This window comes from Malaclemys terrapin, chromosome 2, assembly GCF_027887155.1.
Source record: "Malaclemys terrapin pileata isolate rMalTer1 chromosome 2, rMalTer1.hap1, whole genome shotgun sequence".
NCBI classification, from domain to species: Eukaryota; Metazoa; Chordata; order Testudines; family Emydidae; genus Malaclemys; species Malaclemys terrapin.
Genome location: NC_071506.1, coordinates 229,305,044 through 229,322,571, shown reverse-complemented (window position 1 = coordinate 229,322,571; position 17,528 = coordinate 229,305,044). Strand labels below are relative to the sequence as shown.

Here is a 17,528-nt window from a genome sequence, read left to right as displayed (position 1 = left end):
CCTCTGGGGATCCCTCCCCAAGTTCGAGGACTCCCTCTGGGAGCGTGATAGAAAGGAGTTTAAGGCACTTGTGGAGGAAGGGGCAGTCACTGCAAGGGCATCTCTGCAGACCTCTTTGGATGCAGTGGACACGGCCGCATGGTCAATGGCCTCGGCGCTATCCATGAAATGGGCATCCTGGCTTCTGCTCTGGGCTATCCAGCGAAGCGCAATCGTCGATGCAGGATCTCCCTTTTGATGGGAAGGTGCTGTTTGCAGAGGAAACTGACACAAGGCTGCACGGCATGAAAGACTCCCGCATGACCCTCCAGACCTTGGGCCTCTATGTCCCTGCTCTGGCAAAACCCAAGTTTAAGCCACAGCAGGCTTCCGCCCAGACTGCCCTCCTGAAATATGAGTCCTGGTCTAACGCATAGAGTTTATTGGCCAGGGCCTCTCTCCCCCCAGACAGGTTCGAGACCCTGAAAGCGCTCATCGACTCGATCGTAAGGTTCCCAGTGATGACAGCCAGGTCCTGCCTGCAGCTGCTAGGTCACATGTTGGCGTGCACGTATGTGGTCTGTCACGCCAGGCTCAGGATGAGGCCCCTACAACTCTGGCTGGCCTCACAGTTCTCCCAAGCCACAGACAGGTTGGACAAGGTCCTCACTGTGCCAAACTCGGTGGCCACCTCCCTACGGTGGTGGTCCACACCACGCAACATGCTCCAAGGGGTCCCATTCAGGGACAGAGCCCCATCCGTGGAGCTGGTGTCCGATGCATCGGACCTGGGCTGGGGAGCCCATGTGGGGAATTTTCAGATCCAAGGCCTGTGGTCTCCGCAAGATCTGACCCTTCATATAAACGTCAAGGAACTCAGGGCGGTGCGGCTGGCATGTACAGTTTTCCGCTCACACCTGAAGGGCAAGGGAGTCAAGGTTCTCATGGACAACACGGCCTCGATGTTCTATATCAACACGCAAGGTGGGGCCTGATCCTCCGCCCTCTTCCATGAAGCCCTTAGCCTGTGGGACTTCTGTATAGTCCACAACATCCACCTAAAAGCCTTTCACCTACCGGGTGCCCGGAATGTGAGGGCGGATCACTTGAGCAGGGACTTTTCCTCTCAGCACGAGTGGTTCCTACACCCGGAAGTGGCCCTCCAGCTTTTCCAGAGGTGGGGAACTCCCCAGGTGGACCTATTCACAACCCAACAGAACGAACAATGCCCCTGGTTCTGATCCGGGGGGGCCTGGTGAAGGGTGCTATCTCTGATGGCTTTATCCTGCCCATGTCAGGCCACCTCCTTTATGGCTTCCCTCCGTTCCTGCTGATCAGCAGGGTCCTAGAGAAAATAAAGACAGACAAGGCCAAGGTCCTCTTCATTGCCCCGGTGTGGCCCAGGCAGCATTGGTATGGGACCCGCTTAAACCTGGCGGTGGCTCTGCCGTGGCTGTTGCTGCTCTGCCTGGATCTGCTCTCGCAGGACCAGGGCCGTCTCCTCCACCCCAACCTGGCAGCTCCTCACCTCACGGTATGGCTGCTCAGTGGCTAGGTGGCGAGGAGAGGACATGTTCAGCTCCGGTTCAGTGCGTCCTCCTTGAGAGTGGGACCCTCCACTCACCGTTCCTACATCGCAAAGTGATCTCGTTTTGCTAGGTAAGCAATGGACCAAGGTGTATCCGGCCGCCCTGATCCAACTTATCCTTGATTACCTCCTCCACCTGAGGGCCCAGAGCCTGGCACCCTCGTCAGTCAGGGTGCATTTGGCAGCCATATCGGCTTTCCATCCCCCAGTGCAAGAACACACGGTGTTCTCCCATGCTATGACTGGCCGGTTCCTTAAGGAGTTGGACTGCCTTTACCCATATTCTAAGCCCCTGGTCCCACAGTGGGACCTGAATCTGGTGCTGGCTCGGCTTACGGGGCCCCTGTTTGAGCCGCTGTCCATGTTCTCCTGGTCTCACCTCTTATGGAAGGTGGCCTTCTTGGTTGCTATCATGTCGGCCAGACGGGTCTCAGGACCCTGACCTCCGAGCCACTGTATACTGTGTTTCATAAGGATAAGGTCTAGCTCCACCCACACCCTGCATTCCTCCCGAAGGCGGTCTCTGCCTACCACATGGGTCAGGACGTTTTTCTACCCGTCCTTTGCCCCAAACCTCACATGACTAATGAGGAACACCACCTCCACACGCTCGATGTGAGGCAGGCTCTGGCTTTCTACCTAGAGTGAACCAAGCCGTTTAGAAAGTCCTCACAGTTGTTTGTCGCCTCAGCTGAGTGTGCGAAAGGCCAGCCAATTTCCACTCAGTGGCTGTCCAACTGGATCACTTAACTCCTGTTACGAGTTGGCAGGTGTTTCCCCGCCGCCTATTGTTAAGGCACACTTGATGTGGATGCAGGCCTCGTTGGCTGCCTTTGTGGCCCACCTCCCCATTCAGGACATCTGTAGGGCCGCCATGTGGTCTGCGGTTCACACATTCACCTCGCACTAGGCAATAGTTTCCCAAACCAGGGATGACCCTGGGTTCAGCAGGGCGGTACTCCATCCCGAGAACTTGTGAACTCCTACTCACCTCCAGCAGATACAGCTTGGAATCACCTACTGTGGAATACACATGAGCAATCACTCGAAGAAGAAAAGACATTTACCATTTCCGTAATTGGTGTTCTTCGAGATGTGTTGCTCATGTCTATTCCACATCCCGCCCTCCTTCCCCACTGCCAGAGTTGTCTGGCAAGAAGGAACTGAGGGTGGGGGGAGCACGCAGCTCCCCTTATACCGCTCCAGGCAAGTGCCACTCCAGAGGTTGGGGGGGCACTCCCCCACTATGGGTACTGCTAGGGGAAAAACTTCCGGCACAGGTGCACATGGCGAGCATGCCTACCTGCTGTGGAATAGACATGAGCAACACATCTCGAAGAATACCAGTTACGGAAAAGGTAACTGTCTTTTTCCAACAGGCATCCCTTCTCTGATAAGCATAAAATATAATATAAGAAAAGACACTATGTATAAGATAACAAACAGTAGAAGGTGAAGGGGCAAGGAAAGATGAGGATTACAACAGGAAGATCACACGGGTACTCCATTTAGTTATATGCACATCTTGGTGTTTGAATTCAAAGGTGGCTTTTAAAGACAACACTCAGTATTCGTTAAAATTGACTCACGTATTGGGGGATCATTCATTCATTTTTCATTTACAAAACCTTTTCAGTTCACCCTTAAAAGGCCCCGTGTGCTCCAACTGTGCTGACTGGGAAGGAAAGAGACATTGCCTAAAATTAAAATAAAATGCATGTTTGAAAAAGGGATGGTAGTGAAGTCATCAGAATCTCATTCATCTCAAGTTGTCCAGAATCAACCCAAATCAAATGGGCAAAGTATGAAAAATCACCTTAGTATTTTGCAAGAAAAAACATCACTGTTAGCAAAACCTCTATGCTTGAAAGAAATATCATGGATTTTACAGGAAAGCAGGTTATCCTTTATTTGGATGAGTATAAAAAGTCCTAGTTTGTCTTAATTTTGTGCCCTGCCCAAGTAAATTTTAATAAATATTTTGGATATACTATAAAATATTAAACTTCACACTCTCACACCTGGGAAGTATTTGAAATAACTAATTGAATGTGAGGAACATGTTGCTATTTAGATTGGTAAGCCTGGCTAATCCATAACCTACTTAAATGTCTCTAATTTATAATGTCCATTCTTACTTGTCCATAAATAATTTTCTTTGAACTCATTTGCATGTAATTTGCAACCACATTCTCCCCATTTTTGTTTAATATTTATTTAACTATTCCTTTGTGCCACTGAAATTTGAAGACATGTTGTTAAACCTCGCAACAGAATTCTGTCACACCCACTGACAATACACCAGTCTTTCCTGCGATGTCATTTATTATGTTAGTGCCAAATATACTATGCACTGTACAACACAGAGAGAAAGACATTGTCCCTTCCCTGAGGAGCATAAAATATAATATAAGAACAGACACCATGTATAGGATAACAAACAGTAGATGGTGAAGGGGCAAGGAAAGATGAAGATTACAACAATAAGATCACACAGGTACTCCATTTAGTTACATGAAGATCTTGGTGTTTGAATTCAAAGGTGGCTTTTAAAGACAATATTCAGTATTTGTTATAATTGACTCGTATTGAGGGATCATTCTATCATTGTTCATTTACAAAACCTTTTCAGTTCCCCCTTAAAAGGCCCGGGTGCTCCAACTGTGCTGACTGGGAAGGAAAGAGATATTCCCTAAAATTAAAATAAAATGCCTGTGTTTGAAAAAGGGATGGTAGTGAAGTCATCAGAATCTCATTCATCTCAAGTTGTCTAGAATCAACCCAAATCAAATGGGCAAAGTATGAGAAATGGTATTTAGTATTATGTGAAGCATGCTTTATCTTAGAGAAATAATGGTTTAGATTTTAAAATAATATATATTGTTCTATTAACAAACATTGAATCCTATGAATTTAGTTAACTGTTAATTAAGGCCCCCGATTTAATTCCCTTTAAGTCTAGGCATCTTTTCATTGGTTTTGATGGGAGTTGAATTGGGTCCCAAAAGAAGGTATGTTTTCAGAGTGAACTTTAAATGAAGGAAATTGGATTGCTGATGCTATGACTTAGGACTTTTGGCCTAATATAATATTTCTTCAGTTAACACTCCTACTCAGTAAATACCATGAGATAGATTTTCAAAAGCAGCTAAAGGATTTGGAAACCCAGGTGCTTTTGAATATCTCCTCCACAGTTTTTATTAACCAGGAGTAACTGTGTGGGACTTTGAATTGGACTTAGGCTCCTGCATTGCTTAGATGTTTTTGAAAATTTTACCAAGTCCCAGTGGAACTTGAGCTCCTACATTTCCTATTTTTTTGAAAATCTCCCCATGTAGTTTAGTGAGCACCTGGGTGAGCAGGAGCCCAGCTATAACTCTGGTTGCAGAGAAGGTGCAAGGTTGGGACAACCAGAGAATACTCAGCATCAGGACATCTTCACTGCTACCTTGGACAGTGTCTGGGTGGCCTTCTAACATCATCCCCATGAGCAACAATGTCTCTGTGTGATTTATGAGATGGCAAGGCCTACTAAGCTTAGTTTCTAACCATTGCAGCCTGGCTGCCCAGGTATTGAATGGGGCTTGGGGAAAAGATTAGGTAGGTTGATGGAGTGATTTAGGTGAAAATCAGAGGCAAGTTTCATAGGGACAAATCATATGAAAGAAGGATGGAACACCACATCGTGTGAGTCAGCAATGACATCACAGATATCACAGATTCTCTAAACTGATATGTTTATTAATAATTATGTATTCAGTGAGACATGGTACAGGAAGTATCCTCTGTTCCCTGGTAGGAAGTATGGTCAAGCAGTTAGGGCATTAGCCTGGACCTCTACAGACAGGGATTCCATTCTCTGCTCCATCAGAAACTTCCTGTCTCACCTTGGGCAAGTCACTTGGTCTCCCTGTGCTGCTGTTCCCCCTCTGTAAAATATGGATGACAGCACTTCCCCACCTCACAGGTGCATTGTGAGGATAAATGAATTAGACTCATAGACTTTAAGGCTAGAAGGACACATCATGACCATCTAGTATGACCTCCTGCACACTACAGGCCACAGAACCTCACCCACCCATTCCTGTAATAGACCCCGAACCTCTGATCAGTTACTGAAATCATAATTTAAAAACTTTGCGTTACAAAGAATTCACCATTTACACTAGTTTAACCCTGCAAGTGGCCCGTGCCCCAGGCTGCAGAGGAAGGCAAAAAAACGTAGGGTCTTTGCCAATCTGATTCAGGGGGAAATTCCTTCCTGACCCCAAATATGGCCATCAGTTAGACCCTGAGCTTGTGGGCAAGACCCAGCAGCCAGACACCTGGGAAAGAATTCTCTGTAGTGACTCAGAGCTCTCTCCATCTAGTGTCCCATCACTAGCCGTTGGAGATATTTGCTGCTAGCAGTCGCAAATCGGCTACATGCCATTGTAGGCAGTCTCATACTATCCCCATTAAAGACTATGAGTGATCAGATGTAGAGCTACATTGTATGTACGTTAGATTGTGACAATGGCTCAGTAGTTCTGCATATGAGTGAAAGCAAAGCAATGTTGCTGTCCCGCATTTCTAACTGGCTGTAGCCAAAAGCCTTTCAAAGCAACTACAGGCTGGAGTTGAAGAACAATGGCAATTATTGGAGGCAGATTATCAGTGAGGTCTGTACACACCTCGCTAGCATATCTCATTGGCTTTATGTAATGTATTGTGTCTACAGGTCTCACCCAATGAAGTTTCTCCTTCTTTTTTTTTTTTGCCTTTCTAGAGTCAGATGTCCTTGCAGGCAAAACTCTCAGAGATGTAAATGCAAGAAAATTCCTATCAGTTAGAGAGCTTGATTCACTCTTGTATTAGTCCAGTTTACACAGGTCTAACCCAGTAAAGCATATAGAGACCTCTGCTCCATGGTATTTTATGTGTATTTGCTACAAAACTGCACCATGTGGTGGTATCCCCTGCCCCCATACTTCCCCACCCCACACACACAGTGGAAGGCAGAACAGTTGAATCTGACCCTTCAGGAGAATTATCTTTACCGGGCTGAAATGATTTATCTTTTGGCCTGCCACACCAGAGTGTCTAGATAAAGTGCCATGTAAAACATTGTCTATAGTGTTCTGTCTGTAGTGTCATGTTGTCAGTAGTCTTGTCTCTATTGTTTCCTGGCTCTGACTGCGATGCAGCATAGTGTTTGCAAAACACTATGAAACCAGTGACAAAGAGTCCTGTGGCACCTTTGTCACTTTTTACAGATCCAGACTAACATGGCTACCCATCTGATACTTGACACTATAAAACCAATTGCTCTCAGAAATGAATTGCTCTAACAGTCTGTGTGGTGAATGCCAATGGTACGATGCCTACCGTAGTGTGTCTCATTAGGCACAAGTAATGACTGTGCACATGAATAGAGACCCTTATTCCCAGAACTTTAAAAGCTGATGGTAAGGGCATGAATATTTGAAGATGACAGCACGCTTACTCTTTGCTGGAATATTTCATTTTCATTTCCTCGCTGGAGCTGGGCCTATCTGATGTTACTTCATTTTTGCTCACTATTTGATGTCACAGTAACATCATTTTTTGTCCTTTTTATTATTGTAGTTCCATTTCTCATTATGTTTTCCATGTTAGTCACTTAGGTCTAGCAGTCCATTAGCTAATAGTCAGGATTTATCAGTAAGCTTTTTGAAACAAGGGGGTAGTTTAGCAAGTCTTCAGTATTATATTAAATAACAAATAATATGGTGGATGCAGCTAAAAGTCCCTTTCCAGTTCCAATTAAGTTAAAGTGATTAGAAAAAAAATGGGAAAAGAATCCAGCTCCCAAAGTTCTTTTTAGTGTTTGTTTATCTAGAAATATTTCAGTCTCAATTATTGTACCTAATGCACTCCTCGTTTCTCATTACCATAACCAGGGAGGGAGGCAACGCTACTAGACAAACAAATTTACATTAAGGTAGTCATAGAAAGTGTTTACATCATTCACAACCAACCTGACATAACTCAGCCATAATCTCATGCTCGATGATCTACTTCAGGAATTTTTATATAAGTATTTCTAAAACTGATTGATGATTCTCCTCCTCCTCCTGTGTGGATAGCATATAGTTTGACAGAAAAGAGGAAGAGCTAAGCAAACAAACTACAGAGCATTAAAAACATGTGTAATCTTATAGTAAATAACCTTTCATACGCTATACAAGGCGTAACCTTTTGTTGGTTTGCTGGTATGATAAAGAGACTGTATAAGTTTTCAACAGGCATCCCTTCTCTGATGACAATATTAGACTCTTATGTTTTAGAAAGTGGATTGGAGGTCTGTTTTCATACAATGAAATATTGAGCGCACCAACTGTTCTGCCCTTGGTATTTCATGTTTGCTCTGCCTGGCACTGTTGGTATTTCATGTTAAGGATTTTATAATTAAAGGTATGCCCACCCTCAGTTGTTGCAGGGCTAAAAAACAAAAAATGGTTTAGCATTCCTCTCTTCACCCTGGTCCACTCTGGGTGGCAGGGGACATAGTTGCAGGTGGGTATACCCCCAGTCGTAATAGTGTGGGGGGGAAAAAAAAAACCGTAAAAATCCCCGCTCCAAGCAAAAAAAAAAATCCTTGGTGCATACACCCTCAGCCGTAGCATAAATAAGCATAAAAGAAGAATTTAGGGTTTCTCACTCTGCCCGGGAAGGGCTTTATATTTGGTGTATGGACCCTTGGTGGTGGTAGGCTGAGTAATACAGGGGAAGGCTTAGCGTTTCTCCCTCAGTGCAGGCTGGATTAACATTGTAAGCCCCGGTTCCAGCATGGGCAGCGTAAAATCTCAAGTAACTAAAAAAACCTTAAAAGTTGTACTAACAAATTGTGACAACATGTTCAGGAAACAGAAGGGTACAACTGTGGACTCGAAAGTCCCGCAGTCTTGGGTGATGGTATCAACAATGGATTCAAGGCTGGACAGACGGGCGTTAGGGAGCTCGGACACGGGAGTCCCGCTGCCTGGCCCGCTGGTGTCACCGGAGGCTGGTGGACTTGATGCCCGTGCCATGGAAGGGGTGACAAGAAGGGACGTGACTCTGTTGCCTCTTTCAAAGGAGGGGCAAGAACCTCACCAAGGTGGGATACAATCCCTGGGGTTCCGTGGCAAAGCTTCAAAAAAGCGTGCATACTTGGCAAAATTAGTTAAACCTGTATGCCAAGTATGAGAGACAGAAGGGTAAAAACTTAGGGGCAGCTATGGGATTGATATAAACTGCAGTGGATATGTGGTACCAAATGTTGTCAAAATAAATAAAAAGTTGGGGAAAAGAGCAGAAGTGTGTACCCGACAGCTAGTAAAAATTAAGCAACTAAAAGGGCAAATTACTAACCAGGAGGCACCCCAAGCCCATGAAAAAGGACGGTTCAACAACAACACCACCACCAAATTCGCCCCAAACAAGCAGGCAGGCAACAACAACAACAAAAAATTAAAAACAGGTTGGAAGCCAAGAGGGCATAGTGGCAGGAGTAAGGAAAGGAGTAAGTGCAGACATGTAAAATTCAAATCCTTAAAATAGTACTTAAAATGGTAAAATCTAAGTTAAGTAAGGTATCATTTTAAAAAATAAGCAAGTAATTATAAAAAAAAGTAATAAGTGAACTCTGCAAAGGCTACAAAAAAATAAGCAGTGAAACTTTGTAAAAATATTTTTAAAAAAGTGTTATAAAAAAATTCTTGGTTTCTTTGCAGCCATTCAGAAGAAAAATGGGCCCTTTTTCAAAAAAAAAAAAAAAAAAAAAAAAAAACTGTAAATAATCCAGGCAAAAAAACTATCCAACTAAAATCATTTAACTATAAACAAATTAGTCAGATTTGCTAAAAAAATATAAGGGAGTTTCTATTAAAAATTAACTGCCCCAAATATATATAAAAATGTAATCCATATACAGGTATATAAAAACAAAACAGTGTAAAAAATGTGCATTTTCCCCAGAACATGTGCAGTGTATATTGTAGAAGGGGTAAAAAAAATTGCAAACATACCATGCTACTTAATTAAAATCCTATTCGGGCTCCAAAGAAAGCCACAATAGGTTGTGTTCTCTTTTTCAAATTTTTGTAGGTTTTAAAAGCAAAAGTTAAAAGTAATCAAAACTCTGGTAAAAGTCAATGGTATCCCTTTTAAAACAAAGTCTCTAAGATGCTAATGGCTTTGAATCCAAAAGCAAGCCAAAAAGTGTCTGGGTTAATGCAAATTACATAACTAATAAAGGTAAAAACCATTAAAACCTGGCCTGCCTATAGAACAAACCCCAAAAAGTATGGGGGTAATTCCTCTGTTTTGCCTGCAATCAGCAAGGGTATTTATAAAAAAATATATATTTTAAGCAATAATCTGCCACCCTCAAAGGGGTAAAAACATGTTCTTTTTGTCTTTCAAAAAAATCAAAAAAAGCTAATACCAGCAAAAAAAGCAACCCAAGATACCATAAATCTACGGTCACAATAAAAATTGTGTTTTGTGTTCTATGTTTTGTCTTGTGGTGTTTGTCTTGTTGCTAGCACTATTGTGTATTAAAAAAAAAAATACTGCAAAAAAACATCCTCAGGTAGTAAACACCATATTAGGGGAAATTGGTTTTAAAGCAAAAATTATAAATAATGTATACCTAAAGGTAATTAAAAATGAATTAAGCTCTCTGTCCCAGCTACAAAACAGCCTAATACAAAAACAAATAAAAATAAAAAAATCATACTGCTATTGCTATAAAATGTACTAAAATGCAAATACTTGCTTTGTCCACCTTAAAACACAATATGTTTTGGGTAATATCAAAAAATACTAAGGTTTTAATACACTTGCTAAAGCAAAAAAAGAAAAATCACTGTCTAATAATTATCAATACAAATAAATGCAGTGTGTTTCTAGCATAGTAAGGCCAAACCTTTTAATTTAAAAAAAAATGTTATTAAAAATGCATAACCAACAAGTTCTAAAAGAAAAATATTAAAAGTTAGCCCACTCCTTATATGGCACATAAAATCCTTCTGGCTACCCCAGACCTTGAGCCAGTGGGCTGGGGAGGGAGGGAAGCTATTGAACACCAGAGGTTGTACCAAGTAAACTCCTCCAAAGTGGGTGTGCTTGTCCTTGCCTGTTGCTCCAAAGCCCTGTAGTAAAAACATTTTACTAAAATCCTGTATATAAACTAAATTAAAGAATAAAACCAAATTACTGTATAATGGGCAATGTGTATGTGTTAATTCCTAAAAAAAAGTGTTAGTGTTAGTAACCCGCTAGTAAACAAATGTAAATGTAATGTAAATACTGTGTTTACCAATAATCACATTTACTGTTTGCCACAACCAAAAAAATCTCAGCTTTATTTAATTGGGCAAAGCTATGTAAAACCCGCAAAGCCGTAAAGGCTGCTTTAAATTAAAAAAAATCCACATGTAAAAAAAATGATCATTAAAAGTATCTAAAAATGGCAAATTAAAAACAAAGTAATGTTGCAAAAGCTGAAAAAGGCAGCCTACACTCTGAACACTAAAAGGGTGGGTCCGTACTCCATTGTAAATCGCATCTCCCCAGTAGTGTACAAACTTCAGCTACTAGGTAAACTAAAATGGACGCATGCCAATCAGCTCAAAACATATGCTTCTCCCTACGTTTCCGGTCATGGCGTCGTGGGCCTCGGTTGTGGACCTGCCATCTGCCTGGACTATCCGGGTTTCCATCTGCTCATGGGATTATCTGGATAATTATAATTATGAGGAGGGAAAGTACCTCCAAAGCCTCTTGCTGGTTCAAGCAAGTGATGGGGCCCAAGCCACAGTGTGGCATAAGGCTGGAGGGAAGGAGCCATAAAAGCAATTTATAGTCCAAATAAATACAGCAAGGCCACAGCAAAATACCTGGTGGGTGGCCCTGGACCTCCCGTGGACTCTGTAGTGGGACAGCTGCCCCACTCCCTGAGATTATGGGCTGCAGCAGGTCAGTGGACCAGCGCAGACACACAGCCAATGAGAGAAGGACTTATTGGGAGCCAATCAGGGCCCAGGTTGGAGACAGCCAATCAGGGCCAGGCTCAGCCCTATAAAAGACTGCACGGGGAGAGAACAGTCAGTCTGTTCCAAGCATTTGAGAGGGGAAAGTCTATCTTTAAACTGGGAGACTAGTACCATGGACAGCGCAGTGCTGGCCAGGCTCAGGGAGCAGAGGGGAGCTCTAGCCTGAGGCCTGCCAGGCTACAGGCCCTGAGCAGAAGGGCCTAGCGGGTGCAAGGGGCCGTAGGGGAAGCGGCCCAAGGAAGTGGACAGACAAGGGGAGAGTAGGAGGACGGCGAGGCTGCCGCCAGAGGGTCCCTGGGTTGGGACCCAGAGTAGAGGGCTGGCCTGGGTCCCCCCACTACCCCCTTGCAGTACATCTAGCCATTGGCCGTAGGGAGCGGCCAGTACAGACCACACCAGATCCCTGACGGGAGGGATTAGACTTTGGGGTGTGTGGTTGACTATGGTGGCTGGATGAGGAGACTACTGATTGACCCCCGCCCCCGGAAGGGGTTGAGGAAAGACAGAAGGGCACTGCCGGAGGGCAGTGGTCCCCAAGAGGACGCCGCGAGTTGGTGAGCGACGTGGGCTCAGACACGCCAACCGAGGGCGAGATGATGGGCGGGACACCACTACGAGGGGGCACTCCACTGGACTGAGCTAATTCCCGGAACAACCAGTAGGAGGTGCCACAGTGGTTAGTCCCAAACCCCATTACAGACCCCCAAGGGGCAGACCCTGTTCCTCATGTGGTGGTCTGAAGCAAAATAAAAGGCCCTTTGGAAGGCAATAGCAAGTATTAATCCCTAAATGCAATATCATTGTTGTAACCTCCTAAACCAGGCAAACAACATCCATAACAGAAGCCAGGGTGGGCTGTAACAGGACAACTAATGGCTTAAAAATTTTTTGTCTCCCAATAGGTGCATTTACATTGTCCTTTTTATTTCCTCTGCTTTGTTAACAGAACAGGCAGTTATAGCGAAAGCCCAGGAACACCCCAAACAAAAGTGGTAAAGCTGCTCCTGCTGCTTCAAGCCTTCAAAAGCCTTCATTGTATTACAATGTATATATGGTGGCATATTTTTATAAAATTCCTTGGGTTTCCGATGTTTTTGTCCTCCTTTGTTAATTTTACCATTATCCAAAATTGGCCATGATATAAAAGGTCTATTGCCCATTGGCAAGGGGGCAATTGCAGCGCGTCATCCTGGAAGTGTGGCACCACGTATTACCAGGGCAACACCTGGCAGCTATGGCCTATAAAGCCCTCTCAAATAATGTGTTTTAAAAAAAAAGCAATGCGAGGCCGCTTTTATGAGGTGGGTCAACACATCCCCTGAAAAGGGGAGGCATCGGGATATGCCCCCACTAAGGCACATATGTTTACCAATACCTCTGCATGTGTCTGAAGGACCACCTACCCCAGGGTGCCCCTTGATTTGCTGTTACACTCTCAGGTGCAACATTTTTCCATGCACTGGCCCACAATTATGACAAGTAAGGTTAATATTTCTAACTATATTGTGTTTAATTTTTCATGGATTATGCCCAATGTTTTTCTCCCATTGATGCACGTCTGGGAGCAACTCGCCGTATTCCAGATAAATGCCTCCTCCTCTACAGAGTTGCAGCACATCTTCAATGTGGAGAAAGCCGCCTTTGCCACCACCATTTGGATGGGGCATCTATGTCAACAAGGGAATGTGTTATGCTATGTTACTAATAAAGCAGGGTCCCCTGGGTAAGCACCAGCATTGTATATTGCTAATGCTTTTACATGCATTAGAAAGGATTTGGGGAAGGTTTGGAGGTGTGAGTGTGGAGTGAAAGATTCCTTTGCAGATTGGAAGAGGCCAAAGCAGGAGGAAGGGAGTAAGGAATGGGTTAACTTGATGATTCAGCTAGGCTCAAAGATAAGGAGTGAAATTGCGGCTCAAGGCCAATGCACACAAACAAGCTGCCTGCTGCCAAACAGCCAAAAACCTGTGGGAAAGGAGAACTGAACAAAACAGACCTGTAAAACAAAGATTGCAAAGGCCAGTGAGTTAAAAAACAGTCTTGCATCCCTGAAGCCAGTGTATTTTGGGGAACCTAAGGGAGCCACAGAAGTCCAGTTTGGACTGGTACAGAAAGCACGGGAGATGAGGATCCCTGGACGAAAACGCCCCTGGAAAAACCCAGGGCTTAATCCAAGAGCTGAAGCAAGTCAGAAATCAACAATGGACCCTGGATGGCCTGTGCACAGATCAGAACTCTCGTCCACCCTTCCCCCTCTTCTTCTTATGTTACACCCGGGCTTGGCCAGCCTTTGGTTATGTGTGTGCGAGTATGAAAGCGGGTGAGGACTTGGGCACTAATGCTTTCTTCCTTCCTTTGAGTGACCTGGGAAAAACCCAGCACTCACCGCTGTTGTTTATTAATTAAGCTTTAAAATTTGTCGCTTGGTGTGCTCCTTCATCTCCTCCCCTAACAATCCTGCAGCCTCAGCCTAATCACTTGACGCCTCAGACAGATTGGTAACATAAATCTGTCACAATATGGGGAAAACTTTAGAGTTCTCTACAATCTACACTCCCATAGACTGGACCGTGGTGTCATGTAGACAAGGGCTGAGATTTCTTCCCACTCATTTTTATGTACTGTGGATGCAGGGCTGTCCTTAGGATTTATGGAGCCCTATGCAGTATTATTAAACCAGTGCCCCTATGCCTGACGTCAGCCTGGGATCATAGCCCGGTGCGGGGGTGGACGAGGCAGCAAAGGATAGCGAGACGCCTGGCCCACCTCACGGCGGAGGGGAGTCACAGTTCCCCGCAGAGACCCCCGTACCCTCTCCCTCATGCAGAATGGAGATGCAGAAGGTACCTAATTAAAAGCACTAAACTTGGGAATAAAAAATGTCAGTCACAGGTTTTTTGATATGCCCTGAAATTTGTCAGACATTTATTTGCAAAAACTTTGTAGTAAGGGCGAGTCAGCTGTCTTCCTGAATACAATATTAAATATTATGGAATACATGATGCAGCTCTTCTCTGCTTTACATTTTCTTAATCAGTATTTCTAAACTGATTTTATATTTTAAATGTACTCTTAAGCCTTCATAAAGTAATCATTCCAGATCATTATATATTCAACTCCATAAAGACATTATTTTAAATTAATCAGTCACGTAAGTTTAGTGTGTTCGTAAGAATGTTCATTGCTTTTAGAAAAAGAGAACACTAATTTACTTTGTGTGATCTCCCTAACGATAGTCATGTTTATGAAATTTCACCAACTTTAAAAAGTATGTTTCCAAAGATTTTAGCCATAACAAAGGATTTTATATCTTACTAAGGTACTGATTTTGCTGGAGGGTTCTCTTAAAACTAATTCATCAGATAGTCAGAAGGAAGGAAAGGGAAACTCTTTGTCTGGGTATCTGGAAGGAAAGGGGTGTTGTCCCTTTAAGGGCTCTTTTTAAGTGAAGGGAAAAAGGGATGGACAGAGAGGACTTTGGAAGCAAGTTTTTTTTTTTACTATAGTAATTAAAATGAAAATGTGTATTTTAGATAAGGGTGGTTTTTGAAGGATTTATTTAAAAAAAACTGTATGTCTGAAGATCCAAACATTTAAGGCTAAAGATGATTGTGCATCTAAAAATCTATGCAAGGATTTTTTAGAGATGTGATTTTATAATCTTCATCAACTCACTAATGAAATATGTTGAAAGCAAATTTTAAACTAAGGTCCTGTAGACTAACATGTTCTGAGTAAATATTACAGTAATGCACAACTGTTTTTGTTAGTAAATTCAGAAACTGACAGTATATACCTGGGGGTTGGCAAATGCCTGTTAAATGGCTTCATTACCCCTTGAATGGCTCTTTAACAGTTTCAATGTTGTGCTAATAGGTCTGGCAGGCTGGAGGCTTTTTCACTTTTAACTTACTAGATCCCTTCTGGAGTAAGAGTCACCAGGCTGCAGCAGCCAGCTGTGGGAGCCTGCAGGAAGGGTCAGAATAGGGATAGGAAAGCTGGAAGGGTGGACACTAAGACCCAGTGGTGCCCCAAATTTTCAGGTGCCCTATGCAGCTGCGTATTTTGTGTATGCCTAAGGATGGCCCTGTGTGGATGCTTTGATGGTAGGTCTGAAGTGGGGCCTGTTCTGTATCTAAAATCAGTTGGGAACATGAGTCTCTCTCTGCCTGCATTTTTCTATTTTTTCCAGTCGTGTTCATAAACAGGGTTACTGTTCATTCTGCATGTTCTTTTAACATCCCAGAAGCTCCCATTTTTTGGTTAGTATAACACTGCAGTACTCAGTGATGCAGTAAGGTTTCCTTGAAGCCTTGTGCTTAACATCAAGCAGACTCATTGTGCACCTCTGTGTCTTCAAAAGCCCCAAATGGTACATGCTGTCAGTATTTAAAGATTCTCTACATGATAAAACAAATAAGAAATATCCTTTTATAGACCCTAACCTGCAAATCTTCTGCATAAGGAAGTACCATTGAGTACAATAGGAGTTGAATCCACAGGTTTTCCAGAATCTGCATACATTTTAAAGATGGAGTTTACTTTGGTTTCCTTTTATGGTAAGAGGATAATTGAGAAAACTCTCCCACATTCCTAAGTCAATCATAATGTCTCTTATCACATACTCCATCCATAGGTGCCAACTCCATGGATGCTCTGTGACTGGAGCACCCAAAGGGAAAAATTGGTGGGTGCTCTGCACCCACTGGCAGCTCCCCACCCATCCACCCCAGCTCGCCTCCGCCTCCTCCCTGCTTCTCCCCATAGCTCTCAGCGCTTGCCGCGACAAAACAGCTGTTTCATGGTGGCAAGATCTGAGAGGGAGGCGGGAGGAGGAGGAATACGGTGCGCTCAGGAAAGAGGTGGGGCCGGGACAGGGATTTGGGGAAGGGGTCCAATACCGGCCGGGAGGGGGCAGAGTTAGGGCAGGAACTTTGGGGAAGGGGTTGGAATGGGGGTCGAGCAGGGACAGGAGGAGGCAGGGCAGGGGGCAAGGAAGGGGGCCGAGCACCCACCAGCACTAGGAAAAGTTGGCGCCTATGGGGGAGGGGAAAGTTGAAGCATAGGCACAAAATGCTGACTGCTAAATTCAGATGACAGCACTTAAGTAATGAGTATATCAGCTGTATAGCTCCCTGTAGTGGGGTGGCTACCCGACTCCCTGAATTTGGGTTGCAGCAGGCCAGTTGGGCTGTACAGACAGGGAGCCAATCAGGGAAGGCCTTATAGGGAGCCAATCGGGGCCTAAACTGGAGGCAGCCAATCAGGGCCAGGCTCAGCCCTATAAGAAGGCTGCTCAGGACAGAAGCAGGCAGTCTGTCCTAGGCCTTTGACAGGGAAAGGTTTGTCTGTCTCCAGGCTGGGAGACTAGTACACAGCACAGCACAGGGTAGGCCTGGGAGAGCAGAGGGTAACTTCAGCTTGGAGTCTGTCAGGCTGCAGGCCCTGAAGGGAAGGGCCTAGCTGGTGCGAGGGGCCAAAGGGGAAGCGGCCCAGGGACATGGACAGATGGAGGAAGAGAAGGAGGGCAGGATGGCTGCCACTAGAGGGTCCCTGGGTTGGGATCCAGAGTAGTGGGTGGGTTTGAGTCCCCTTTCCCCCCCCCCCTTGCCTTGCACCTGGCTGACAGAGCAGCCATCTAGAGCTGCACCAACCCCCTGCCAAGAAGGGAGTGACTTTGAGGGTGCAGCTGGCCACATTGGCCAGGACGCAGAGAGGCAGCTGATTGATTTCCCCCACACACACACCTGGAAGGGGGTGAGGATGGACTAAGGGGCACTGCCGGAGAGCAGTGGCTTGAAGAGGACACCTTGAGCTTGGGAGCAACGCGGGTCTGGACATGCCAACTGAGGGCAAGATGATGGACGGGAAACCACCAGGAGGGGGCGCTCCACTGGACA

At 44.6% G+C, this 17,528-nt stretch overlaps 1 pseudogene; it reads left to right on the top strand.

Moving 5' to 3' along the window:
• Positions 1 to 1,204: 1,204 nt before the first annotated feature.
• LOC128831327 (ATP-dependent translocase ABCB1-like) overlaps positions 1,205 to 17,528 on the top strand; it is a 95,009-nt pseudogene continuing 78,685 nt past the window's right edge.